The following is a 9,948-nucleotide window of genomic DNA, read 5'->3' on the forward strand; positions in this document are numbered from 1 at the left end:
CACAACCACATATTGTCCTCAAACATCTCATTCCAACACATCCACCCTCCTCCGCACAACCCTATATATAGCCAATGCCTCGCAATCATATAACATTGTTGGAGCCACTATCCCTTCAAACACACCCATTTTTGCTTTCCGAGATAACGTTCTCGACTTTCACACATTCTTCAACGCACCCAGAACCTTCACCACCTCCCCCACCCTCTGACTCACTTCCGCTTCCATGGTTCCATCCGCTACTAAATCCACTCCCAGATATCTAGAACACTTCACTTCCTCCAGTTTTTCTCCATTCAAACTTACCTCCCAATTAACTTGTCCCTCAACTCATTTCAACCTAATATCCTTGCTCTTATTCATATTTACCTTAAGCTTCTTTTTTCACACTACCAAACTTAGTCACCAACTTCTACAGATTCTCACCCGAATCAGCTACCAGCGTTGTATCATCAGCAAACAACAACTAACTCACTTCCCAAGCCCTCTCATCCACAACAGACTGCACACTTACCCCTCTCTCCAAAATTCTTGAATTCACCTCCCTAACAACCCCATTCATAAACAAATTAAACAACCATGGAGACATCACGCACTCCTGCTGCAAACCGACATTCACTGAGAACCAATCACTTTCCTTTCTTCCTTCTGGTACACATGCCTTACATCCTCGATAAAAAAAACTTTTAACTGTTTCTAGCAACTTGCCTCCCACACCATATACTCGTATTACCTTCCAAAGAGCATCTCTATCAACTCTACCATATGCCTTCTCAAGATTCATAAATACTACATAAAAATCCATTTGTTTTCAAAGTAATTCTCACATACATTCTTTAAAGCGACCACCTGATCCACATATCCTCTACGACTTCTGAAAACACACTGCTCTTCCCAATCTTTTACTCTGTACATGCCTTGACCCTCTCAGTCAATACCCTCATCAGGCACTTCACCATGAACCATACATACATTAGATATCCTCACCAACAAGTCAACAACATAATCACCCCCTTTACTAATAAATTCCACTGCAATACCATCCAAACCTGCCGCCTTGCCGGCTCTCATCTTCCGCAAAGCTTTCACTAATTCTTCTCTGTTTACCAAATCATTTTCCCTGACCCTCTCACTTCGAGAACCACCTCGACCAAAACACCCTATATCTTCCACTATATCGTCTAACACATTCAACAAACCTTCAAAATAATCTTTCCATCTCCTTCTCACATCACCACTACTTTTTATTATCTTCCCCATTAGCTCCCTTCACTGATGTTCCCATTTGTTCTCTTGTCTTACGCACTTTATTTGCCTTCTTCCAAAACATCTTTTTAATCTTACTAAAATCTAATGATACTATCTCACCTTAACTCTCATTTGCCCTCTTGTTCACCTCTTGCACCTTTCTCTTAACATCCTGCCTCTTTATTTTGTTTATTTCCCAGTCATATGCACTATTTCCCTGCAAAAATCGTCCAAATGCCTCTCTCTTCTCTTTCATTAATAATCTTACTTCTTCATCCCACCAGTCACTACCCTTTCTAATCTTCCCACCTCCCACACTTCTCATGCCACAAGCATCTTTTGCGTAAGCCATCACTACTTCCCTAAATACATCCCATTCCTCTCCTACTCCCCTTACGTCCTTTGCTCTCACCTTTTTCCATTCTGCACTCAGTCTTTCTTGGTAATTCCTCAAACAGGTCTCCTTCCCAAGCTCACTTACTCTCATCATTCTCTTCACCCCAACATTCTCTCTTCTTTTCTGAAAACCTCTACAAATTCTCAACTTCGTCTCCACAAGATAATGATCAGACATCCATCCAGTTGTACCTCTCAGCACATTAACATCGAAAAGTTTCTCTTTCAAGCGCCTATCAATTAACCCGTAATCCAATGATGCTCTCTGTACATCTCTCCTACTTATATATGTATACTTATGTATATCTCTCTGTGACCAGGTTTTTCCCAATCACTAATCCTTTCTCAGCATACGAATCTACAAGCTCTTCACCATTTCTGTTTACAAAACTGAACACCACAGGTACACCAATTATTCCCTCAACTGCCACATTAATTACATTTGCATTTAAATTACCCTTCACTATAACCCGGTCTCATCCATCAAAACTATTAAGACACTCACTCAACTGCTCCCAAAACACTTGCTTCTCATGACCTTTCTTATCATACCACGGTGCATAGGCACCAATAATCACCCATCTCTCTCCATTCACTTTCAGTTTTACCCATATCAATTTACTTTCTTATACTCTATCACACACTCCCACAACTCCTGGTTCAGGAGTAGTCCTACTCCTTCTTTCGCTCTTCCTTAATTTACTCCCAAAACATTCCCAAACAACTCTTCCCCTTTACCGTTGAGCTTCGTTTCACTCAGACCCAAAACATCCAGTTCCTTTCCTCAAACATACTACTTATCCCTCCTTTTTTCTCATCTTGGTTACATCCACACAACCCAGTCTGAGCCCAATTCAGACAACCCAATCTGAGCCTTCGAGGATGATGAGCACTCCCCGCATGACTCCTACTTCTGTTTCCCCTTTTAGAAAGTTAAATTGCTATGAGGGGAGGGTTTCTAGCTCCCCGCTCCCATCTCTTTAGTTGCCTTCGACGACACTCAGAAAATGCGTGGGAAGTATTCTTTCTTCCCTATCCCCAGGATATATATATATATATATATATATATATATATATATATATATATATATATATATATATATATATATATATATATATATATATATATATATATATATATATATATATATATATATATATATATATATATATATATATATATATATATATATATACATATATATATATATATATATATATATATATATATATATATATATATATATATATATATATATATATATATATATATATATGTATATATATATATATATATATATATATATATATTATTTATATATATATATATATATATATATATTATTTATATATATATATATATATATATATATATATATATATATATTTTTTTTTTTTTTTTTCGCTGTCTCCCGAGTTTGCGAGGTAGCGCAAGGAAACAGACGAAAGAAATGGCCCAACCCATCCCCATACACATGTATATACATACGTCCACACACGCAAATATACATACCTACACAGCTTTCCATGGTTTACCCCAGACGCTTCACATGCCCTGATTCAATCCACTGACAGCACGTCAACCCCGGTATACCACATCGCTCCAATTCACTCTATTCCTTGCCCTCCTTTCACCCTCCTGCATGTTCAGGCCCCGATCACACAAAATCTTTTTCACTCCATCTTTCCACCTCCAATTTGGTCTCCCTCTTCTCCTCGTTCCCTCCACCTCCGACACATATATCCTCTTGGTCAATCTTTCCTCACTCATTCTCTCCATGTGCCCAAACCATTTCAAAACACCCTCTTCTGCTCTCTCAACCACGCTCTTTTTATTTCCACACATCTCTCTTACCCTTACGTTACTTACTCGATCAAACCACCTCACACCACACATTGTCCTCAAACATCTCATTTCCAGCACATCCATCCTCCTGCGCACAACTCTATCCATAGCCCACGCCTCGCAACCATACAACATTGTTGGAACCACTATTCCTTCAAACATACCCATTTTTGCTTTCCGAGATAATGTTCTCGACTTCCACACATTCTTCAAGGCTCCCAGAATTTTCGCCCCCTCCCCCACCCTATGATCCACTTCCGCTTCCATGGTTCCATCCGCTGCCAGATCCACTCCCAGATATCTAAAACACTTCACTTCCTCCAGTTTTTCTCCATTCAAACTCACCTCCCAATTGACTTGACCCTCAACCCTACTGTACCTAATAACCTTGCTCTTATTCACATTTACTCTTAATTTTCTTCTTTCACACACTTTACCAGACTCAGTCACCAGCTTCTGCAGTTTCTCACATGAATCAGCCACCAGCACTGTATCATCAGCGAACAACAACTGACTCACTTCCCAAGCTCTCTCATCCCCAACAGACTTCATACTTGCCCCTCTTTCCAAAACTCTTGCATTCACCTCCCTAACAACCCCATCCATAAACAAATTAAACAACCATGGAGACATCACACACCCCTGCCGCAAACCTACATTCACTGAGAACCAATCACTTTCCTCTCTATATATGTATATATCCATTCTGTACTCAGTCTCTCCTGGTACTTCCTCACACAAGTCTCCTTCCCAAGCTCACTTACTCTCACCACTCTCTTCACCCCAACATTCACTCTTCTTTTCTGAAAACCCATACAAATCTTCACTTTAGCCTCCACAAGATAATGATCAGACATCCCTCCAGTTGCACCTCTCAGCACATTAACATCCAAAAGTCTCTTTCGCGCGCCTGTCAATTAACACGGAATCCAATAACGCTCTCTGGCCATCTCTCCTACTTACATACGTATACTTATGCATATCTCGCTTTTTAAACCAGGTATTCCCAATCACCAGTCCTTTTTCAACACATAAATCTACAAGCTCTTCACCATTTCCATTTACAACACTGAACACCCCATGTATACCAATTATTCCCTCAACTGCCACATTATTCACCTTTGCATTCAAATCACCCATCACTTTAACCCGGTCTCGTGCATCAAAACCACTAACACACTCATTCAGCTGCTCCCAAAACACTTGCCTCTCATGATCTTTCTTCTCAAGCCCAGGTGCATATGCACCAATAATCACCCATCTCTCTCCATGAAGGTGAGAACAATGGAAGTAAGGGGAGTGGGGGAGGAATGGGATGTATTTAGGGAATCAGTGATGGATTGCGCAAAAGATGCTTGTGGCATGAGAAGAGTGGGAGGTGGGTTGATTAGAAAGGGTAGTGAGTGGTGGGATGAAGAAGTAAGAGTATTAGTGAAAGAGAAGAGAGAGGCATTTGGACGATTTTTGCAGGGAAAAAATGCAATTAAGTGGGAGATGTATAAAAGAAAGAGATAGGAGGTCAAGGAAAGGTGCAAGAGGTGAAAAAGAGGGCAAATGAGAGTTGGGGTGAGAGAGTATCATTAAATTTTAGGGAGAAAAAAAGATGTTCTGGAAGGAGGTAAATAAAGTGCGTAAGACAAGTGAGCAAATGGGAACTTCCGTGAAGGGCGCAAATGGGGAGGTGATAACAAGTAGTGGTGATGTGAGAAGGAGATGGAGTGAGTATTTTGAAGGTTTGTTGAATGTGTTTGATGATAGAGTGGCAGATATAGGGTGTTTTGGTCGAGGTGGTGTGCAAAGTGAGGGGGTTAGGGAAAATGATTTGGTAAACAGAGAAGAGGTAGTAAAAGCTTTGCGGAAGATGAAAGCCGGCAAGGCAGCAGGTTTGGATGGTATTGCAGTGGAATTTATTAAAAAAGGGGATGACTGTATTATTGACTGGTTGGTAAGGTTATTTAATGTATGTATGACTCATGGTGAGGTGCCTGAGGATTGGCGGAATGCGTGCATAGTGCCATTGTACAAAGGCAAAGGGGATAAGAGTGAGTGCTCAAATTACAGAGGTATAAGTTTGTTGAGTATTCCTGGTAAATTATATGGGAGGGTATTGATTGAGAGGGTGAAGGCATGTACAGAGCATCAGATTGGGGAAGAGCAGTGTGGTTTCAGAAGTGGTAGAGGATGTGTGGGTCAGGTGTTTGCTTTGAAGAATGTATGTGAGAAATACTTAGAAAAGCAAATGGATTTGTATGTAGCATTTATGGATCTGGAGAAGACACATGATAGAGTTGATAGAGATGTTCTGTGGAAGGTATTAAGAATATATGGTATGGGAGGCAAGTTGTTAGAAGCAGTGAAAAGTTTTTATCTAGGATGTAAGGCATGTGTACGTGTAGGAAGAGAGGAAGGTGATTGGTTCTCAGTGAATGTAGGTTTGCGGCAGGGGTGTGTGATGTCTCCATGGTTGTTTAATTTGTTTATGGATGGGGTTGTTAGGGAGGTGAATGCAAGAGTTTTGGAAAGAGGGGCAATATGAGGTCTGTTGTGGATGAGAGAGCTTGGGAAGTGAGTCAGTTGTTGTTCGCTGATGATACAGCGCTGGTGGCTGATTCATGTGAGAAACTGCAGAAGCTGGTGACTGAGTTTGGTAAAGTGTGTGAAAGAAGAAAGTTAAGAGTAAATGTGAATAAGAGCAAGGTTATTAGGTACAGTAGGGTTGAGGGTCAAGTCAATTGGGAGGTAAGTTTGTGGAAAAAACTGGTGGAAGTAAAGTGTTTTAGATATCTGGGAGTGGATCTGGCAGCGGATGGAACCATGGAAGCGGAAGTGGATCATAGGGTGGGGGAGGGGGCGAAAATTCTGGGAGCCTTGAAGAATGTGTGGAAGTCGAGAACATTATCTCGGAAAGCAAAAATGGGTATGTTTGAAGGAATAGTGGTTCCAACAATGTTGTATGGTTGCGAGGCGTGGGCTATGGATAGAGTTGTGCGCAGGAGGATGGATGTGCTGGAAATGAGATGTTTGAGGACAATGTGTGGTGTGAGGTGGTTTGATCGAGTAAGTAACGTAAGGGTGAGAGAGATGTGTGGAAATAAAAAGAGCGTGGTTGAGAGAGCAGAAGAGGGTGTTTTGAAATGGTTTGGGCACATGGAGAGAATGAGTGAGGAAAGATTGACCAAGAGGATATATGTGTCGGAGGTGGAGGGAACTAGGAGAAGTGGGAGACCAAATTGGAGGTGGAAAGATGGAGTGAAAAAGATTTTGTGTGATCGGGGCCTGAACATGCAGGAGGGTGAAAGGAGGGCAAGGAATAGAGTGAATTGGATCGATGTGGTATACCGGGGTTGACGTGCTGTCAGTGGATTGAATCAGGGCATGTGAAGAGTCTGGGGTAAACCATGGAAAGCTGTGTAGGTATGTATATTTGCGTGTGTGAACGTATGTATATACATGTGTATGGGGGTGGGTTGGGCCATTTCTTTCGTCTGTTTCCTGCGCTACCACGCAAACGCGGGAGACAGCGACAAAGCAGAAAAAAAAAAAAAATATATATATATATATATATATATATATATATATATATATATATATATATATATATATATATATATATATATATATATGGATTTGTATGTAGCATTTATGGATCTGGAGAAGGCATATGATAGAGTTGATAGAGATGCTCTGTGGAAGGTATTAAGAATATATGGTGTGGGAGGCAAGTTGTTAGAAGCAGTGAAAAGTTTTTATCGAGGATGTAAGGCATGTGTACGTGTAGGAAGAGACGAAAGTGATTGGTTCTCAGTGAATGTAGGTTTGCGGCAGGGGTGTGTGATGTCTCCATGGTTGTTTAATTTGTTTATGGATGAGGTTGTTAGGGAGGTGAATGCAAGAGTTTTGGAAAGAGGGGCAAGTATGAAGTCTGTTGGGGATGAGAGAGCTTGGGAAGTGAGTCAGTTGTTGTTCGCTGATGATACAGCGCTGGTGGCTGATTCATGTGAGAAACTGCAGAAGCTGGTGACTGAGTTTGGTAAAGTGTGTGAAAGAAGAAAGTTAAGAGTAAATGTGAATAAGAGCAAGGTTATTAGGTACAGTAGGGTTGAGGGTCAAGTCAATTGGGAGGTGAGTTTGAATGGAGAAAAACTGGAGGAAGTGAAGTGTTTTAGATATCTGGGAGTGGATCTGGCAGCGGATGGAACCATGGAAGCGGAAGTGGATCATAGGGTGGGGGAGGGGGCGAAAATTCTGGGAGCCTTGAAGAATGTGTGGAAGTCGAGAACATTATCTCGGAAAGCAAAAATGGGTATGTTTGAAGGAATAGTGGTTCCAACAATGTTGTATGGTTGCGAGGCGTGGGCTATGGATAGAGTTGTGCGCAGGGGGATGGATGTGCTGGAAATGAGATGTTTGAGGACAATGTGTGGTGTGGGGTGGTTTGATCGAGTAAGTAACGTAAGGGTAAGAGAGATGTGTGGAAATAAAAAGAGCGTGGTTGAGAGAGCAGAAGAGGGTGTTTTGAAATGGTTTGGGCACATGGAGAGAATGAGTGAGGAAAGATTGACCAAGAGGATATATGTGTCGGAGGTGGAGGGAACGAGGAGAAGAGGGAGACCAAATTGGAGGTGGAAAGATGGAGTGAAAAAGATTTTGTGTGATCGGGGCCTGAACATGCAGGAGGGTGAAAGGAGGGCAAGGAATAGAGTGAATTGGAGCGATGTGGTATACCGGGGTTGACGTGCTGTCAGTGGATTGAATCAAGGCATGTGAAGCGTCTGGGGTAAACCATGGAAAGCTGTGTAGGTATGTATATTTGCGTGTGTGGACGTATATATATACATGTGTATGGGGGTGGGTTGGGCCATTTCTTTCGTCTGTTTCCTTGCGCTACCTCGCAAACGCGGGAGACAGCGACAAAGCAAAAAAAAAAAAAAAAAAATATATATATATATATATATATATATATATATATATATATATATATATATATATATATATATATATATATATATATATATATATATATATATATTCATTTACTATACTTTGTCGCTGTCTCCCGCGTTAGCGAGGTAGCGCAAGGAAACAGACGAAAGAATGGCCCAACCCACCCACATACACATGTATATGCATACACGTCCACACACTCACATATACATACCTATACATCTCAACGTATACATATATATATACTCACACATAGACATATACATATATACACATGTACGTAATTCATACTGTCTGCCCTTATTCCCGTCGTCACCCCACCACACATGAAATGAAAACCCCCTCCCCCGCATGTGCGGGAGGTAGCGCTAGGAAAGTTGTAGGAACAGTGAAAGTAAAGGAATACTGAAGATGGGCAATGACGGTGGCCTTATATCTGACCTTGAAAATGATCGAAGCTGGGATTATGGCTGGCCGAAGACACTGATAACAACAACGATAATAATAATAATAATGATAATAATAATAATAATAATAATAATAATAATAATAATAATAATAATAATGATAATAATGTAATCATTATCATCGTTATCATTATCATTATCATTATTATCATTATTATTATTATTATTATTATTATTATTATTATTATTATTATTATTATTATTATCATTAATATCATTATTAGTATTATCATTATTCTTATTATTGTTACTATTATTATTATTATTATTATTATTATTATTATCATTATTATTATTATTATTATCGTTATTATTATTATCATTATTATAATTATTACTATTATTATTATCATTATTATTATTATTATTATTATTATTATTATTATTATTATTATTATTATTATTATTATCATTATCATTATTATTATTATTATTATTATTATCATTACTATTATTATTATTATCATTATCATTATTATCATCATTGTTATTTTTACTGTTTTTGTTGTTATCATTATCATAATAAACTGTGACTTCCAATAAATCATGTTCAAATTAATATGTTTATATTAATGAAGTAAATGAAGTAAAACGAAAGTATCCATACCAGTGTCAGTTTTGGGCGTACTTACTTCTATAATTTTGTCAAATGATACTCATGAAATCATGTAACTTTTCTTAACAAATATATTCATTCTGATGGGTAATGCTGCTTCACGGTCAAATGATGTTTTATAACTAAGAGAAAATTTCTTACGTTGTAGACCTGACGGAGGTAAATGTATTTCAATTTGTTCTGTGTTGCTGGAGCTGACGTCTGTGGAGAGACTATATACAGTCGATATAGTACTATTGTGTTATCAAACATTGTTATAATATCCACTCGTATGTAAAGAGTTTCCACGAGTTTGCACTAAACCAAAATTAGGTCACAAATACAGACATACATTTAATCGGACTAATATATTTAGCGTTAATTTGGATATGAAATTATTTGAAGGAAGATATTTAATTCCTTAGTTTAATGCTCAATACTTTAACTGCAGT

The sequence above is a fragment of the Panulirus ornatus genome, chromosome 70, assembly GCF_036320965.1.
Source record: "Panulirus ornatus isolate Po-2019 chromosome 70, ASM3632096v1, whole genome shotgun sequence".
Lineage (NCBI taxonomy): Eukaryota > Metazoa > Arthropoda > Malacostraca > Decapoda > Palinuridae > Panulirus > Panulirus ornatus.